We start from the raw sequence: 19,621 nt of genomic DNA on the forward strand, positions 1-19,621 counted from the left end.
ACGCTGCGCCTCCTGCCGTCTTAATCAAGATTTCGGGCCGACGAAATTATCGCTACCGAAACAATAACCGCGGAGGTAACCGGCGACGTTGATGTATGATCCGTCCGCGTGTGTCGGGCCGCGCGAAAACGATTACGCGCGATCGGGCCCGCGGTCACCGTACGGCGACAACACGGTAATAACGTATCGATGACGCGACGATAAGTCTGTCGGCGATAGGATTGCTACCGTGTCTCTCGTATCGAGATCGTAATTTGTTGGTGCGCGCCGATAGCCGGCCTTACGTAACGAGTAATAACGATATGCCCGCGACGCGGTTGCCTGCCATGGCTGACGCTTGTTAGGGCGCATACTTCGTTTTACGATGTTTGCGCGCAGCGAGCGGCGAAACGAGAGCAACTGAAACTTTAGGAGCGAGCTCCGCGGTCGCCGCTGTGGAAGATTGGTTTTAAATGTTACGTTTCTCGCTCTCTCGTTCTTTCGCGCTTGCTCTCTCGCGCTTGCTCTCTCGCGCTCTCTTTCTCGCTCTCTCGTTCTTTCGCGCTTGCTCTCTCGCGCTCTCTTTCGTGGTCTCTCGCTCTCTCTCGCGCGCTCTCTCTCTCTCGCTCTCTCGCTCTTCCTCTCGCTCTCTCGCTCTTCCTCTCTCTCTCTCTCGCTCTTCCTCTCTCTCTCTCTCTCTCTCTCTCTCAGGGTGAACCGGGTCCGTTGGAAACGGTGCGCGATCGTGCAATTAGATCAGAATGAGATCTCGGAGATTCGTTATTTTTCTTATATCTGTTGAATCATAATTGCAATTGAAACGCAAGGTAACCGAATTCTTTATCACTGGAACAGGTTCTCCAGGTGAATAATTCGATCGAGGATTAATACGATTCGGTAACATTTACATACGATCGGTAACAGTTGGCAAGAATTTAATCTAGCATAATTACGTAACGGACCTATTATCCAAATATACTCGTATTTTGGTTCTACGCACTGCGAACGCGGAAAATCCACGAATACGAGCTTCCGGAATTTTAACCCAACGATCGTGCTGTTTGCGGTACGCTCGCACGATGATTATGTACTAGGCTGCGTATTTTCTGCATTGCAAAATAGTGAAACTTCTAAAAGAGTTCAATTCGATTATATTATCTATAACTCGTTAATGCTATTTAAGACAGGAATAAATTACGTACGCATTTCCTGCTCGCCGCAGTCGATGCACAAGATTGTTACTACGCGCAAAGATCGGCAGTCCAATGATTAGGTATATTTTGTTACGAAGCTTTCGTTTAATCATTACGTTACGGTTTCTTGCCGTAATTACGTTGATTAGCATGCCTTCGTCCTGAACAGTTCCCCAGACAGTTTTACGTTCGGTTCTGTGCTGGTTTTTGTACATGATTACAATCCGCTTCGATTTCGCAGGAACGAGTAACGTTTATATTTAATAGATTACGCTCTGAAAACTTCATCACGGGTCTGTCTCGTTCGTCTAGCGCAAGAGCTGGTTACGAAGCAACCTGTTCCCGTGGAATAATTAGACTGCGGATTCTCATATGCGGAACAAACAAGTCGGTCGTAAGAAACAACTAATATCAGCCCATACGAAGGGTAACGAGCCAGGAAGGTCTGGTACATCGCCGGGACCGATTCCCGATATCTAAATAGTCGCGCTTAAGCGAGGAAAGCTTGGCTGGCTCGCAGGCCAGCGAATGACGTTTCAAAAAGAAAAAAGGACGAAGTGAAAAAAGCAACGCGAAACAGGAAGTCCTTCGGGAAGTCTGGATCGTTCTGGCATCCTGTGTCGGCCGGCGAACCGCAAAAAGAAGGCGAATCGTCGCGTACGAACGGCGGGGATCGGAAGGCAGTAAAACCGGGGACACTTAGCATTCGTCGTTATTCAAAGTACCTCGTTCGAATTAAAAAATCGCGCGGCCGCGCCGTAAAGAGCGGAACCGAGCAGCGGACACGCGCGTCGCGTTCGCGGAACGGGCGAACGGTGCGAACGAATGTCGAGGCCGGATGCGAGGTTCGTCGACTTGTCGCGGGGAACGAGCGGTCCGGGGCGTCGATAACGGGCGTTAATTGCGATTAAACGAACTGGATCGGGTCGTTCGCGGGAGCCCGCGGAGGGCCCCGTAGGAAATATAATTAACCCGAGGCGGGGACCGAGCGTGTGTGCGTTCGTGCCCGCGCGCGGGCCGGTCGGGCCGATCAGTTAAAAGCGAGAGACGGCCGCATTAAGCGGTAAGCAGCGTGATCAGGGGCCCACGAAACGCAAATCGACGAGCGATGATAATCGCGCGAATAAGACGTCGGGATGCTGGCCGATCGGGCCCGTCCGCGTTTCGTCTCCCCTTCGGATCGCCGTCGGCGAACGCCGCCGGAGAGACGGAGAGACGAAGAGACGGAGCCGTGAGAGCGGAGGAGACGCGAGGAGCGGCTGGGTGGAGACGCGCAAGACCAGCCGAAAGGCTTCGGACGAGGAACGGTGTGTGACAGCGTGTAATCTCGCCTCGGCTTCGAGCCTCGCCGAAATAACAGGTTCCTCTTTCCCTCGTTCACCGCGATCTCCTCTTCGCCTGGCCATCTCTATGCCTCCGGTTTCTCCCTCTGTCGCGTACCCTCCTTGCGATCCGGCCCTCTTAGTCTCTCTCGGTCTCTCCTGGTCTCTCTTAACCTCTCTCTTGGTCCCTCGTAGTCTCTCCTAGTCTCTCTTAATCTCTCTTGGCCTCTCGTAGTCTCTCTTAGTCTCTCTCAGTTTCTCTTCTTCAAATCCAATTCAAAAATGTTTCACACAAAAGTTTGCTCTTTTTCGCGTGTAATTAGAAACGTAGGTTTAAAAATTTAAAGAAACAAACAACCAAAATGTGTTGCCCCGAGATATTTAGATCCAAGGTTTTCGAACCAGTTATTTTTACTGCTCGGCCAATCAGCGATGAGAGAAATGTAAGTCGCGTTAGATTAATCCAAGTTATAAAATATGAAACAGAATTCGATGGCTTGAAGCACATGATTGCGAGTAATTTCCGGAGATTTCCAGTTACCGCATCGAAACTGGAAACGATCGAGCTCCCATTGCACGAATCGGTGAAACTAGTTGCTGATATTCCGGAAGAGCTGGAACGGGTATTTGGTGCTCGCGGAGAAATAGTACGAGACGAATGGAAGAAAATCTTACGGAAAAGTTCAGGATTCGACGCTTCGTCGAGACTTGGTCGAATCCTGCACGGATCAGATATGGAAGAACCGGACGAAATTGATGCAAGGTGTTAAAAAAAAAATACGCATACGAACCAATTACTACATCCTGCGATGCCGAAAGGATATTTTCAGCATACAAATTAATCTTCAGCGAGAACGGACATCGGCTTACCGTCGATAATATGGAAAAGATTACAGTTGCAGTTTCACATATTGTAATGCAAATTAGAACAAACCACAAATTAAAATATGCCTACATTATATAATTGGTTTAATTATTTTGCATATATTTTGCATCCGTTCTGCATACGTTTTGCATACTTTTTACATATATTTTGCATATATTTCGCGCATATTTTGCATATTACAGCGTATTAATATTGCACGAAGATCCGCGGTCTAGCGATGAACGACTTAAAATCAACATTAGTAAATTTAATTCCCTGTGCTTGTAAATTTACATTTTTTGATAAGTTACACTTATGTCGTCTGTACGGTCCAATACAACCACGAATGAAAATACAGGGTGTCCCAAAAATGTCTCGCAATCCGGAAATGGCGGGTTTCTCGGATCATTTGAAGCAACTTTTTCCTTTACAAAAATTTTCTTCGAGGATCATTTGAAGCAACTTTTTCCTTTACAAAAATTTTCTTCGAGGCACCGTTAACAAGTTATTAACGAAAAACAGTGATCAATGAGAGGCGAGATCAGCTGCCGCGAGGTGGCCGAGCCAATGGCGCCAGCGGTCGAATCCCAGCTCAGCTGGCGCGAGGCGACCGAGCCAATGAGCGGAACTGGGCTTCGCGCGCTGGTTGGCTGGACCGCCTCGCGTCAGCCGTACTCGATTCTTATTGGTCACTGTTTTTCGTTAATAACTCGTTATCGGTGCCTCGGAGAAAATTGTTGTAAAGGAAAAAGTTGCTTCAAATGAACTGAAAAACCCGCCACTTTCGGATTGCGAGACATTTTTGGGACACCCTGTATATCTCGAAAGCGAAGGCGCATTTTGAAAAGTCTTGTTCGGATTTCTCGATACAGTAATGTCTCCCTTACTGACGCTCAGATTGTCCACTAAAATGGATAATTTGGAAAGAGGAGATACGATTATTCGAGCCTCGCGGCTCGTTTTTATAATTGTGGACAATTTATAACTATAAAAATAAACCGCAGGGCTCGAATAATCGTATCTCCTCTTCCCAAATTGTCTATTTTTGTGGTCAATCAAGGGCGTCAATTAGAGAGACATTACTGTATTCGGAATCCATTGTAACGCACTTTCGTATCGAACGCGATTTCCACGATCGTAAGTTCCCGTTGTCAGCGTTTCGCGCGTAGTTACGATTCCATGGCGGGAGCATTATTGAGCCGACACCGACACCGAACTCGTCGTCGATGCAACAACCGGGCCCGGATCATCGCCGGGCCGAAATTCAGAACCGGATTCTTAATGCTCGCCTCCCGTGCGCCGTCTCCGCTCCGTAAACCAACGGATACCCTAACGCGGCGAACGCGGCGATCGCGACGCGATACAGGACGGTGTAACGAGTTTATAAAAGTGCGCGGTCGATCGCAACGCTCGCGATTCCGGCAGGCGGATCTCCGACGGCTTCGCCGGGGCTTATCTCGGAGCCGACCAAGATCGGAGCTGTCTCGCGACGGTTACAATGTAATGGAGATGCTGGGGATAGGGGCGACCGGCTGTTCCGCTACGCATGGACAGGTTGCGTTCGAGCGATTGTAATTAGCGCGACGGAAGGAGATTGATAATTTGATCGAGGAAATCTAGAGATTCCGAGAGCGATTGCTGCCGAGCTCTGCTGCGAATTGGTCGAATGACTCGTGTGTCTGGGCCGAACGGTCTCGCATTTGCGAGCGGAGTCGCTAATTAGGGAGAATGATAATTGGTTTTCTGGTTTCCGAGTGTCTTGCTTCGTTTCCTGCATCGCGCGATATTAACCCTTTGTAGTCGAGTGGCGACTGCAAAGCAACGAATTCTCTCATATGGTGTTTAAAAATAATTTTAATATTAGCAGATTTGTTAATATGTAAAAAAGAAACTGTTAAAAGTGTAAATGTCGCGCACTTCATGACTCCGCAAAATTCAATTTCATATGTTCAAAATGCATTAAGTTATACAGGGCGTCCCAAAAATGTCTCGCAATACGGACATGTGGAGTAGCTGAGGTCATTCTAAGTAACTTTTGCCTTTGTGAAAATGCAATCTGCGGCTTTGTTTACGAGTTATTAACGAAAAACACTGGCCAATGAGAGATGACGGCGCGAATTTCAAGAGCCCGCAGCACGAGGCTTTGACAGAAGGTCGGGACGGACTCGCGCGAGCCGCGTTCGAACTATTGAAAAAGTCACGAAGTCACCGATTAAAGTCACACTTAAAAAGTCAAAAACAAAAAGTCACCGATTATTATGTAAAAGTGATATTTTTAAGAAAAACGCTGTTCACCTTTACTTTAGAACGTCCGAAGAATATTTACGAATTTTTCGAACCCGAAATAACATGCAGTTTAACCGTGACAGCCGTTTTAATTTTCTGGTGTGCATGACACCTCGTGTGTACCATATGAAATTTTTATGCAAGGTGTACAGTGAAGGTTAACAAAGTTCGTAAATGATATTTTAATTTAAATAATTCCGTGTCCGAACAGAATTCAACGAACGATTCGCAAAGCTGATTTAATAATAAATAATCGCGTTAAGGGACGTAAAGGATTTGTTTATTAGAGATTTCGTTGAGGATGGATTTCGAGTTAAAATGGCTCCGACTGCAAAGGCTCGATCCTTTTAATGATTATTCAGATTGTTTAAATTGCGACATTTATGAAGAATTCGGCGCAGCATGATCTTTAGATGATTCACGATGCGAATACGATGCACGTAGGTATAAGTGGTATGATCTTTTAGTCAGCGCTAAAATGTTTAAAGGAGTGTATTGTATAAGAGGGGCTGAGCTGTCGGGTCGAGTTGTTTGTGCTAGGATTACAATAGGAAGTACTCGCTCATAACATAGTGGGTTTATTAGTATCGGCTATTCCAGCCGGTAACTCTTAGATACGACTAATTGGCAAGCAGCCTTAAGCGAATTAACAATGCACCACTATTTACTACTCGTAGGTATTGATTAGCTCCGCAGTTAATCGAGAAAGTCACGCTCGGTACCCAATCAGTCGTGCAGAACTTGCGCATAATTAGCATTGAATGGTCAATCTACTGACAGCGGTGTGTCACGGAATCGGTCGGGACATTTATGATCCGCATTAAAATATTCGTGTGTTATGCCGCCGTAAAATATTAAGAGAAGAGAAAAATTGATTTATCGGTGAATTCATCATTTTTTACGACGAAACCGACAAAAATGAAGCCAACAAAAAACAGGCGCCGCCGCGGTCACCCATTCAAGATACCGATCACGCTCGACGCTGTTCGGACAAAAATTGGTTAATTACAGAGTTGAACACCAGGTATATAATCTGATCAAAGATTAACGATTTTAACTCGTTAGTTATTATAACTATTTTATAATAATTTACAATAACTAACGAGTTACGATCGTTAATCGTTATTACTCTCTTCTCGATTAATTCTCGCCCAATTATTATAAATAAGTTGTAATAACAAACTAATTTTGTTTACAACGATTCCTTACCATTGCGTTAATTCAAAATTGAAGAACAAATTAAGGTTAAAAATTCACGGCAGTGAACGACAGTCTAACATATTCACAAATGATGTGAAAACGATCGAACGAAGCGCCAAAGCGAGTAAAAACGAAGAAAATTCGAGAGAAAATGGCATCGTTTCCGCGTCATTAAAATGATTGCGAAAAGAAGCGAACGTGTAATTTGACTCCCGTTTCTTCGAATCGACGCGAAAGGTTCTTGTTTCGCCGCACAGTTTCTCACTCGTCGGTCCATGCGTTCGATCTGTCGTTACGTTTCTCGGCGCGGCCGATATCACGTTCGGAAAATAAGATGTTCGCGAACAGCGTTTCGTTCTATCCGATCCGCTCGAGCGACTATTATCGTTTGTCGGCTCGCGTTCCCGGACGTTGATTACGGTATACCTGCGACTTAATGCGACCGTGGCCCGCGTTTCAGCGGCCGTAGGAAATGAACGTGCCCCTTGTGCAGCTACGTTGCGTACGGGCTTGTTCGTTTCGCTATCCGCGAAAGTGGGTAAGAACGAGATAATGGGCCCTTTGATTCCCGCTGCTGCGCCGCGCGAACCAACCCCCGCCTCGTTCGTGTTACGATGCGCGACAAAAACCGATTCCGAGAGTGTAATTAAACCTGCCGGGGAACTAGACTTCGGGAATATTAATTAAAGGATGCGCTCCGTCTCCGAGAAGCGGACAATGAGGAATGCGATCGGCCTTCGGGTAACGAAGAGATGGAATTCGTGTTCAGCTCGGACGACCGTTGGATCATCCTTCGATCGCGGATCTTCGTTAATCGTCGCTGAAACCCCCGAAATAGTCTTGGACATTTATTGGGACAAGTCTGTGAAATTACTATGCCCTTCTAATAATTTTGCTTATATTTAAAAGCAACGTTATCAAATTCTGGATATTCAATATTTTAAATACAAATTTTATCTGTAATTTTCACAACCGAATCAACGCTTTAACTTCTCAAGATCTATAAAATGCGGAAACAAATTTTCTTTGAATTTCTGCCAATGGTCCGATGTGTAAACAAAAAGTTATTCGAATCGAATAAAAGATTATTCGAGTAAAGAATTATTCGAGTAAATGGATAGAACAATTCATGGCGAATTCGACCGAAAGGTATTCGCTCGGATAATTATCTCGGATGAATATTTATTCGAAACGCGATCCGAATACGTGCCGATTTCCGTCTGCAGAGAAAACGCAGTCGTTAAAGTCTTCCGTACGAGTCTTTCGACACGCGATCCAGAAATTCCGGAACGACAGAGTCGATCCCGTCGATGATCCCGCAGAACGGTTCCCGGTTGACACAAGGCGAATTTCGCTTTAACTTTGCGATTATCATCGCCGCGCCATCGGAGGCATCTCCCCCGGGTTCATCGGCAGAAATCTGACAGACAGCCGGCATCCTCCGATGCTAAACGGGAGGGACAGCGATCGCTAACGTCGAAGATCCCCGACAGATTAAGTGATTTAGCACGTGAGCGAGACGTTCACGGAACGAAACACGTTCATTCGCGACCTTCCTTCTCTTCCACCCACCGGCTCTAGCCGATTTGCTTGAGAAATCCCTTTGGAGACGTTCCATTTCGAGGGGAAATTCGTAAATTTCACGGAAATCGTCGAGATAGGGGGCACTAGGTACAAAAATGCGTATAATAATGGGTAATTTGGGAGAGGAGATACGATTACTGGAGCCTTGCGGCTCGTTTTTATAGTTAAAATTATATTATACTATTATAATTATATTATATTATATTATATTATATTATATTATATTATATTATATTATATTATATTATATTATATTATATTATATTATATTATATTAATATTATATTATATTATATTATATTATATTATATTATATTATATTATATTATATTATATTATATTATATTATATTATATTATATTATATTATATTATATTATATTATATTATATTTTATTATATTATATTATATTATATTATATTATATTATATTATATTATATTATATTATATTATATTATATTATATTAATATTATATTATATTATATTATATTATATTATATTTTATTATATTATATTATATTATATTATATTATATTATATTAAAAAACGGGACGAAAGGCTCGAATAATCGTATCTCCACTTCCCAAATCGTCCATTTTTGTGCGCAATCTGAGCGCGAATTAGGGAGAAATTACAGTACAAGGATGCCCGATATTCGGATCGGATCGAAAACGCATTGGAACACGGCTATTTCAAAATTCGAATTTGGCACGGAAAATTTTCTCTCGCCAACTATAGAACGGTGTAACGTTCGTTGAAAAAGCTGCAAAAGTAAATTTGTCCGTCTTCTCCGACTTCGGTCCATTTATTTATAGAATATATTTTACCCAAGCTGCAACCCTGCGTAACATTTTCAGCTGCCACCTCTACGCGGCAGCGACGAGTTAATTATTAGATCGCGGATTTTCGTGCGAAATAAAAATGTTCCGAGCAAATAGTAAGGAGCAAGAAGTTTAAAAAAAAAAATGCAGCTCGAACGAGATAAATATTTGAAATTAATAGGAAAAATATTGTGCTATCGCCGGCTCTATGCCAAACTAAAGACAACTCTGTGTACACGAAACGACAAGAGTCGCTGTAGACGTGCGTGCTAAATATCCTGGTTCGCATGTTTACAGATTTGACCCGTACTCGGGTTCGAATCCCGAGTTTTCAAGAATTCTTCTATAGAAGTCCACACTGGCTTTCGTAATCCACGCGAAACCCAGATATCACGGTATGTTGTATCTTCCAACGTCTGTGTTGATTCATTCAATGTGGAGAGAGTAACTCGCTGACAACCATTCCCTTGACACGGACTGTTTCGCGTTTCATGGGGTCTGTTTGTCACATGTACATCATTTTTTGCTATGGCGTACCTTGCAAAAATCTGAAAACCTTCGGAACGCTGCTTGTGCACAGTGTTTTATCAGAGAATCAACCTTTTGCACCCGAAGCCATTTTAATCGTAAATCTAAATTAACTTTTCCGGCTTATAGTATTTCCATTTTATACGATAAAGTCCATTTCGTGCGTATGAAATTGAGTCTTGTGACTCGTACAACAGATAGACTTTTAACGATCTTTTATATCGAAGCTTTGATAATGTAAAAATTATCTTGGCACGTGGTGTAATAATTTTAGTGGTGCGTCAGAGTCGTCGCTCGAGTGCAAAGGGTTAATATGAAACTAGCGCAATATTTTCTTCTCTTTCTTTTTATATCGATTCGACTTAGTGTTCTGATTTTGTTTTTATTTGTTGAACACATTGGTGTGCTATAAAAGCGCGAAAAGAACAGCGCGATTTAATTTACCTTTTATCTACCACCCTTGTACGCTTCAGGGCCTTGGAACGTGTACCCGGATATGCAGATCGAGACGCATATCTTTCATACTTCGCTTCTCTCCAATAAAGGACTCGGAATTCCCCTATTTCCGGTACCGCCTCGTACTCGGTCTGCTCCGAGATTTTTTCATGCTTGAAGTCGATTCATCCGCTTCCTCGTTAGCGAGCAATCGGCCCGTAGTGGACGAGGTGTACCGTGGAAATGAGAATGTCTTCGATTTTATGCAATTTCACTTTCATCGCTGAAATCCCGGCATTTTTCAAATTTATTAGACCGACGTGCGACTTTAACGTCGCACGCGTACAGTATTTAACCCGAGAAAGATAACCTACGTCGCAGAGGCGCCTGCGAAATAAACAACTGACTGCACCGTGGATGACGCAAAGACTGGAAGCACCCACTTTGCCAAGGCATGTGCGAAGCAACATTGAAAATATTCTTCCAAAATCTGCTGTACAGGCTTCCACAGATGATGAAGAAGAACCCTCAGCCAAAAAAAGGCGTTATTGCAGTCTTTGCACGTCTAAAAAGAAAAGAATGTCAAAGATGACCTGTGCCAAATGCAAAAAGACAGTTTGTGGTGAACACAAGAAAGACGTTTGTCATGACTGTCTCTAAAGAAATTTTTTATAATATTATAGTTTTTTTTACACCGATTATATTATAGTCTACTAGTTTGTAAGGATAAAACACTATTTTTTGTGATATTTTACGGGATTTGTTCCCATAAACCGAAGACTGTTGATTTTTGTTAATTTTTCATAGAGGTCTAGTGATTTAAGTTTAAAATTACTTAAAATATAAAAAGATATAATATAAATGCATTTTATTTTTACAATAATGCCAAACCTTTAAAATGACTAGATTAACTTAAATAAATATCCATTGTTAGTATAAAATTGACGCCTTAGAAAAGCATGCGCCTCTGAAGCGTATGGTTATCTTTCTAGGGTTAACATTATCCGACAGATTAATCGCACGATGTCACCGTCAGTCAGTTTTTATTTTCATTCGCGGTCAATCTTCACGGCAAGGTTAGGCGATTACCGTGCGTGACTCTATCGATCTGCAACCGGATCTTCGATGGAAATAGCGTTAAACGCTTGACACAGGAACAAATGAGGTTTTTTTAAATAGTCACATTACGGATTTGGAAGCAACGCGGTTGAACGTATTATTTAACCAGTTGAATTTTATCAAATATATAAAATATAAAATTTCGTAAAGCATATGAAATATGAGATACGTCTGTATACCATCTTCACCCGCAATTGTTCGTAAAACTAATGAGTAAATAATATACATTGCCATTTATTACATCATACGCTTTTGCTGCGTCACACAGAAATTTTGTACGGAGAATAGTTGTCTGATTTTATTAAGTTAGATAACGGAAATAAATAAAAAAAAAGAGTCAACAGCACGTGGTGTTCCCAAGCGGTCACCCATCTAAGTACTAACCACGCTCAACGCTGTTTAACTTCGATGATCGGACGAGAATCGGTTCTTTTGCAGCGTGATATGGCCGTTGACGAGAGAAACGAGGTTTTTTTAAGTAGTCACATTACGGATTTGGAAGCAACGCGGTTGAACGCATTATTTAATCAGATGAATTTTATAAAATATATAAAATAGAAATTTTTTGTAAAACATATAATTTAACACTATGCCGTCCGGTGACACCACGCTGGTGCCATGCAAAAACTATCCGTTGTATGGCGGTGGTGCCATTTTAAAAAACTGAAATAACATTTGAGCTATTTTTCTTTGGTGTTAAAAGGCAGCAAACTAACCATAGCATTGTGCTTATTTAACTAAGAATTAAGTACGAAAATTCTTGGATGACTTATCTTAATTTTAGGAATTTATATTACCGCCATCTTCGAAATTTTTTTTTCTAAATCCAAAATTTCCAAGTTATCGTATTATGCCATTATGCCGGCGTCAAACAAAACAATCATATCTAAGATCTGCGGCCGGCACAGTGTTAACCACTTGACATACGAATAAAATGTGCATCGACGCGTCCGAAGAATACTATTTAATTTGGCTCAACTGGACACTCATGTACAAGCTCAGAAACAAGGCCTTTTCTTTTTAAAGTTACATTGCTATATAAGATTCAATAGGGTTGAAGTATAGTGTTAGTGTACAACAATTATAAGTAATAGTATAAAATAATAATTTAATAATTTTGTAATGTGTGATACATCTCAAAGCATTTAGTAATATGTGGCGGAACGAGGCATATTTTACACTGCCAAGTTGTTTCACTTCTTATATTATGTTTTACGCAAACATGGCATCTTTTTGCAGGATGTTGCTTTTTATTTGTCGCGGGTATATGTTCAGGAAAATGTGTCCAATATTTTGCTTGTAACCGAGTTGGGCATTCACTTTGCGACCGTCTGCCGCGTGTCGGATAGTCCGGCAGGGACAAATTACAAAGCATGTCTTCTGCAATATTCAATCGAAAATTCAGAATCGATTGCTTTTGTGAAGTAGGCAATTTGGAATATAAAACATAAGCATTATAAATAGCTACATCAAACATATAAAAAAATATTTTTTTATATCCTTTTGCACATTTTCTCATGAGGGGGAAACATACAAGAGATTGGTCCTGCTTGTCTACACCTCCCATTCCACGATTATACTCCAGAACACAGGTCGGTTTTATTTGTCGATGTAATTTTGTTTATCGGTACTGTTAGGAGGGGGAAAGCATCTCCAACAGTCTAAACAAAACAGCATCAATGCACGACCGAAACAATTAAAGAATCTAATAATGAAATGCACGGCGTTCGCCGAATACAGTTCTTGACGTCTTGGAGACGTCAAAGTCTACAATGGCACATGAAGTAAATGACGTCTCCCAGACGTCATTGTATGTCAAGTGGTTAATATAAAATATCGAAGTATACATCCTTAACCAGATTGCCGTTGACGAGTATACTCGTCCCGAAGAAATGGCAACATTTCCCGTCACGACGAGCACACTCGTCAAAAACAGCCGATAGCATTTTAATCCGACATCGAGAACGAGACGAAACGTTCGAATCGGCCAATTTCTATGGACTCTCTATTTTTTTCAAATCGAACACTGAAAGTCGATGTTCGCGTAAACGCCTAGAAGACAGCGTGAACGTCCACTTCGACGCGTTATGCGAAACAATGTCGGCTCGCGGAGCAAGGTCGCAGAGGACGTTATAAATTATCGGTCGCGTCCAGGAAGGTAACGCGCGAGGGTATCAGGGGCGGCCGGATCGGTCGTTAATTAAAATTTCATCGGCGATGCTTGATCGCCACACCTGATTTGTCGGATCTGCCCGTATAATTCAAAGTCCTCGCCGAACGATCGGCCGCGTCGAATCATTTGTAACCCACCGACCGTGACACCGCCGCCATTACGCGGCCCATTAAGAAAAACACCGAGAGACACGGCTGACGAGATATACCGGCTACGAAGAATGTTGTTAACCGTCGCATAATGGCGCTCCTAATCTTTATTGGCCCGAGAAACACGCTTCGCGACCCATTAATATCGGGCTCGCGTGTGCGTTTTATGATACCCCGACAAGTATAACACCGCTCGTTGCCGCGTTTTCGACGACCGGCGCAATAGTTGAACCAAAGCTCGAACGTTCCGTCGACGTTGCTTCCGACGGGGCCCGTCGCTACCTGTTCGGTGCTCCGATGTCGCGACCGCCGCGTCGCCGTCTTCAACGACCGCGATACTTCATATTCGAGCCGATCTTTCGGAGATACTGCGCACCGTGGCTCCGAGTGGCTCGTACGCGATCATTCTTCTTCTTTTTCCTTTTTTTTTTTTTTTTTTTGCGCCGCTACATATTCGCGTTCGATCAAGATTAGAACGGGCAACAAGCCACACGGAGAAACGGTTCGACTTAATAACTGTCGGATCGTGAAACGACGCCTAAAAGATGACGGCGTTTAACGGAAACGTATATTTCGCCGGCGACGTGGTCGACTGCCGGTGAAAGTGGACCGTGGTCGTTTCGATACGGCGAACAGCATACCGGAAACGCTTAGGTATCCCATGGAACAGGATTGTCGGCACGTGTGAGGCAATTTTTCTCGCATCCGTTCGATTTCGCGCTGTCGAATGTTTCGTTATCGTTTTTACGCTGTGCTCCGTTGTTAACATAAACTTTAATACGTAAACGTAACTGTAAGATAAATAATAGATCTGTTACGCGATGTTAAAGTCTCGTAAAGCATGCAATAATTTTGTTACAGTTTCGTTTATTCGATAATATAGTCGGAAGACTAAAGATTAACACGTTCCGTGCCGAGCTTTTTTTACTCGAATCTTCACACTTTGATATTTTACTAAAATATCAAAATATATAATATTACGTGCAATTATTAATTCTCGTACACATAACAACGTAACAAAAACTTATCAACGCCCATTCTTGCGGTGGAAATTGATTCTTCGGTTCTAAATTTCTTGTAAACAATTTGTTCAGTTCACTAAGTAAACATGTAAGCGTGTACCATCGATGGTACACGTGGCACGGAACGTGTTAATGGACGTGTCCTCGTTGTAATGGAAAATGTACGAAGTCGAGTAAATCCAATCTTGTTATTGTTATAAAACAATTAATTAGTCGTCTTTAAGGCTGTGTAATTTCAGTGTTCGACTGTTCAAAATGCAATCCTCTATTGTATTTTTCTAAGACGTAAGCAAAATTTATTTTCTCGTATGAATACAATGGATTGCAGCATTTGAGCTCAATTTGAAAGCCCCCCCCCCCCACACTATTTTCTGAATTCAAGGAACAGCTCTTTCTTCGATTGCGTCGTGGTATTCGCATCGATACGATCCATAATGTCTGCCAACATCGTACGTGTTAAGTGATCTTAAGAAAAGTAGTAATTTAAAGCTAAAAATAAGTTTAAATTTAAGATAAACATAAATAATATCGGACAGGCAGAAGTCTAGGAGTGGATGGTACACGTGGCACGGAACGTGTTAAATAACTAAAATGACAGAAGATTAAATAACTGAAAAGACAGGGGACTAAATGACTAAAAAGACAACAGACCGAAGAACTAAAAATATGGGAGGCTAAATAACTAAAAAGATAGAAGACAAAAGACTAGAAGTCTAAAAATCTAAAAGGCTAAATAACTGAAAAGACAGAAGACTGAATAACTAGAAAGAGATTTTTAAAAAATCTGCGATCATCGTGTATTTTGAACACAAGAACCTTTTATCGCTGCGAAATCGGACTCGTCTATTCTCGTAGTAGATTGCCCCTGCTGGTCGGACAGGAAGAATCTACGGCGCGTTGTACAGTGTCACTAAGAAATTGATGATGACTCCCTCGAGGCCGAGGACGCCTATTAGTCAACGAGGACACACTGTCGAATCGCTATGAGCTGACCGCTTCCTATATTTCCCTTATACCGATTTACGATGAAAGTAAAGATCTCTATCGTCGCTACAGAGAGACACGCCCACGGAAGATTATTTCTGGTAACCAGAATGGAAAAGCATTCTGGATGTTGTGGGCTTTATACTTGTCGGACAACGACTTTCCTCGATATACTTAATGTCACATTCTGTTCCGTTCAAATGTCAAAACCCTCTTTTATCTTCCTCAAGTGACAGAAAGCTCCGTCCGACAACGTTTAATCTCCGTCGCAGTAAGCGATCGAGCAGAACTTGATGGACATCTTAACTCGGGCCACGCCCCCATATCTAAGTACAATTTTTAACACCGAAATCACATCGAACGTCGAAACAACAGTGAAATCCTGTACGAGAGAATAAAAGTTTCTTCGAAGAACGAGAAGGCTTCAGAATTCGTCGCGCGCGCGAATAGAGGTTTATTAAAAAATTATGCGTTCGATTGAATCCGTTGTGGCATCTGTTACAAAATAGAGCAAAAATGTATGATTTGCTGCTGAGAAACTATCGATAAGAATATTCGGTCATCCAATATCGGAATCATTCGTTATTTAAAATATTATTTACCTGTAATCAGCTCTATCCATAGCGAATCATTTAAAAAACAATTTATTGTATAAATCAATAAAGACAGATATAAAGCGGTTTCACTAAGTAACTGTTATATTATCCGAATATTTATATTACTATGCCTGAGAACCGTATAATCGAGGCTTTACTGTAGCAAAAGAACAAAAGTGCCAACAGCACGTGGTGTTCCCAGGCGGTCACCCATCCAAGTACTGACCACGCTCAACGCTGTTTAACTTCGATGATCGGACGAGAATCGGTTTTTTGCAGCGTGATATGGCCGTTGACGGGAGAAACGTGTGACAATTACGCTTTCTCCTCTTTCCCCTCATATCTTTCGTAATGAGACTTAACTGTAAACAATGAATTTAACAATAACCAGAACATGCGATTTGGTCATTGAGGACAGCCACAGATCATTTATAATTCCCAAGGAAAGATTTCCACTTGTGTCCGAGATATGTCTGTATACCATCTTCACCCGCAATTGTTCGTAAAACTAACGAGTAAGTAATATACATTGTTATTTATTACATCATACGCGTTTGCTGCGTCACGGAACAATTTTGTAGGGAGAACAGTTATTTGATTTTATTAATTTAGATAGCGGAAATAAATAAAAAAAAAGTGCCAACAGCACGTGGTGTTCCCAAGCGGTCACCCATCTAAGTACTAACCACGCTCAACGCTGTTTAACTTCGATGATCGGACGAGAATCGGTTTTTTGCAGCGTGATATGGCCGTTGACGACGTAAGAGTAACAACAATTGCGTTTTCTCCTCTTCCAGCACATATCTCTCGTGGTAAGTCACAAATACGAGCAATGAATCTAACAATAACGAGAACATGCTCTTCGGTCACTGAACACAGCCGCATGTGATTCATGGGTCTCAAGAAAAGATTTCCACTTGTGTCCGAGGAATGTCTAAATACCATCTTCTCCTGCAATCGTCCTTAAAACTAATGGGTAAATAATAATATACATTGTCATTTATTACAGAATATGCTCTTCCTGCGTTTAAAAAAAAATATTATGGGAGAAAAGTTGTCTGATTTTATTAATTTAGATAACGGAAATAAATAAAAAAAGAGCCAACAGCACGTGGTGTTCCAAAGCAGTCACCCTTCTAAGTACTAACCACGCTCAACGCTGTTTAACTTCGATGATCGGACGAGAATCGGTTCTTTGCAACGTGATATGGCCGTTGGCTGATAATATCAGATTATTAATCGAATAAAATTTTGCATTATCAAAATTTCGCATACATTGAAAATTCTTTGGTCTGAAATGTTCCTGTTGAAAACTGAAACATGTGGTTATGGTGGCGAGCTCGCTGTTGTCTACTGCGTCTAAATGTATATAAGCGATGAGGAAAGATAAATTAACCCCTTAACGCGCAGAAACGTATTAACACGGGCGTGCAAAACCGGCCAAAATGTGCAGACCCGTATATATACGGTCGGCGTCGCAACTTATGTTATGTTACCTATATTAATTGAAAAACAGTACGATGGGTACAAAATTCGATCTGCAATGCGATTCAATATTCACTATAATTATTTATCCACTATTTTTATTGAATTTTTAGTAAGTTTTACATTTTTTTTACATATTTATTGAAATTAAGGTCCAAATATGTATTTTCTTAGATAAAAAAAAAAATTGATTTTTTTTGGTCGGTTTTTTTTTTTAAATTGTGCATTAAGGGGTTAACCTACGATTTCTTTCACAATTTTATATCGATTAGCACTTCTTCGTTCTTAATACGACAACAGAAAACTCAGTTCCAATTTAGAAGAAATGAATAATAAATTAGTAATGAATATTTAGTACTTTGCGTACGAAATCTTCGTCAAGAGTCTGATTTCTAGTTAGAGTGCAAGGGGTCTAATCATTTGTCTACGTAGAGTACTGAGTACAGAATACTCTGATCAAAGATTACAGATTACCAAATTCAATCACGATTACTGATTTATTCTAGCAACGTTTTGTTTGATTAATCGTAGGCTGACTAAGCCGTGTTTATTTCGTCTCGGAATTGTTTACGTGTCTCGGAGACTCTGAGATAGCTGAGTCTACCGTTGTTTGAGTTCCCCTACCCTGCTCGAGCCATCGAGTAACTTCTGTATACACCGGTTAGTGTTTACCGAATTAGCAAGGAGAAAAGCCATTTTAGGTAGCCTAGTGTAAACAGAAGAAGTAGCTGGCTAAGAATATGTATGTATATACATACATATTCTTTCTATTCACAAATAAATTCGTCTAATAAAATCAGCGTACTTGTCGCTTCCTTTACACTCATTCGGTATAATATAATTTCGTTTCCTTTTTTTTTTTTTAGAAAAAAGTGACCGAATACCTGCGATCCAACGAATTTAAATATAAATCCGACGAGAAATTGATTTGTCGATACATAGGTAAAGAAATTTTGTTTTGGTTAAAATATAACCTCGACTTCGGTTTTCATCCGACCGTTAAATCCTGCGGTCAACGATTACGATTACCACGATTACTTTCCGTAATCAGTTACAGATGTACATAATCGTAAAATAAATTTGGAACAAAGCAGCCACCGACACTCGCCGCACACCCGGGCGTTAATTTATGCCCGGCTGTCGGTAAGCTTAGAGTCGATGTACAGATGTACATAATCGTAAAATAGTCGATTACTGTCCGACTCCGGTAGACGGTCAGCTTCGGGTAGGTTCGTAGGATACGCGAGGGACGGGGTAAGGGTTTCGTACCTGGCAGGGGGTTACGGCCGGGGTATCAGGGCGGCGGCGGCGGCGGCGGCAGGATACGAGAGGGTCGGGCCGAGGAGGAAGAAAAGGTGGAGGTAGTGGGATGAGAAAAGAAATGCCACATAAATAGATGAGCTGTCGGAGCGGCGGGATTACGTATGACGGGACACGAGGACGGAGGAGGCGAGATGATATCTGGTTCGGGTAGGCACGGTGATAAATCTGTGGGCCTCTGTCAGGTGGAGGCGCGCAGGCAAGGAGCGTACGAAACGGACCGGCGGCGATCAGCTTCCTACCGCGCGCGCCTCCTTTGTCTCGTCGGTTCTTGGGATAGCTGGAATCGATCAAATCCTTACGAATTTCGCCACCGTGGAACGCGCCCGGTTCGGCGGCTCCGCGCCGCTCCGCGCCGCTCGGCCCCGCTCGGCCCCGCTCGGCCCCGGTCGGCTCGGCCACGGCGCGGCGTCTTCGCGCTCCGGCCCCTGGATAACGATCGAACGATAGACGATAGCGATAAACGATCGAGCACCGTGGAATCCGACGAGCCGGTGGCTCGTGATTGATTCTTTGCCCCGAACCAACTATCCGGGGACGACTGAATCGATCGATCTG

At 42.3% G+C, this 19,621-nt stretch overlaps 2 protein-coding genes, 3 non-coding genes and 1 pseudogene across 5 annotated transcripts in view; 1 reads left to right on the forward strand and 5 right to left on the reverse strand.

The window, feature by feature from the left end:
* LOC117228880 (uncharacterized) overlaps positions 1-19,621 on the reverse strand; it is a 204,310-nt gene that overhangs the window by 112,968 nt on the left and 71,721 nt on the right. The window lies entirely within an intron of this gene.
* Positions 1-19,621, forward strand: part of LOC117228881 (L-lactate dehydrogenase) — a 356,327-nt gene that overhangs the window by 22,618 nt on the left and 314,088 nt on the right. The gene's annotated exons all lie outside the window — the stretch shown is intronic.
* Positions 11,670-11,790, reverse strand: LOC117229064 (5S ribosomal RNA). The gene has a single exon (XR_013037147.1). It is a non-coding gene; the product is annotated as a 5S ribosomal RNA (ribosomal RNA).
* On the reverse strand, positions 16,436-16,555 carry LOC143263826 (5S ribosomal RNA). The gene has a single exon (XR_013037152.1). It is a non-coding gene; the product is annotated as a 5S ribosomal RNA (ribosomal RNA).
* LOC143263825 (5S ribosomal RNA) lies at positions 16,896-17,015 on the reverse strand. Its single transcript, XR_013037151.1, has one exon. It is a non-coding gene; the product is annotated as a 5S ribosomal RNA (ribosomal RNA).
* LOC143263831 (5S ribosomal RNA) lies at positions 17,358-17,477 on the reverse strand (annotated as a pseudogene).

Source organism: Megalopta genalis, chromosome 1 (assembly GCF_051020955.1).
Source record: "Megalopta genalis isolate 19385.01 chromosome 1, iyMegGena1_principal, whole genome shotgun sequence".
Taxonomy (NCBI): domain Eukaryota; kingdom Metazoa; phylum Arthropoda; class Insecta; order Hymenoptera; family Halictidae; genus Megalopta; species Megalopta genalis.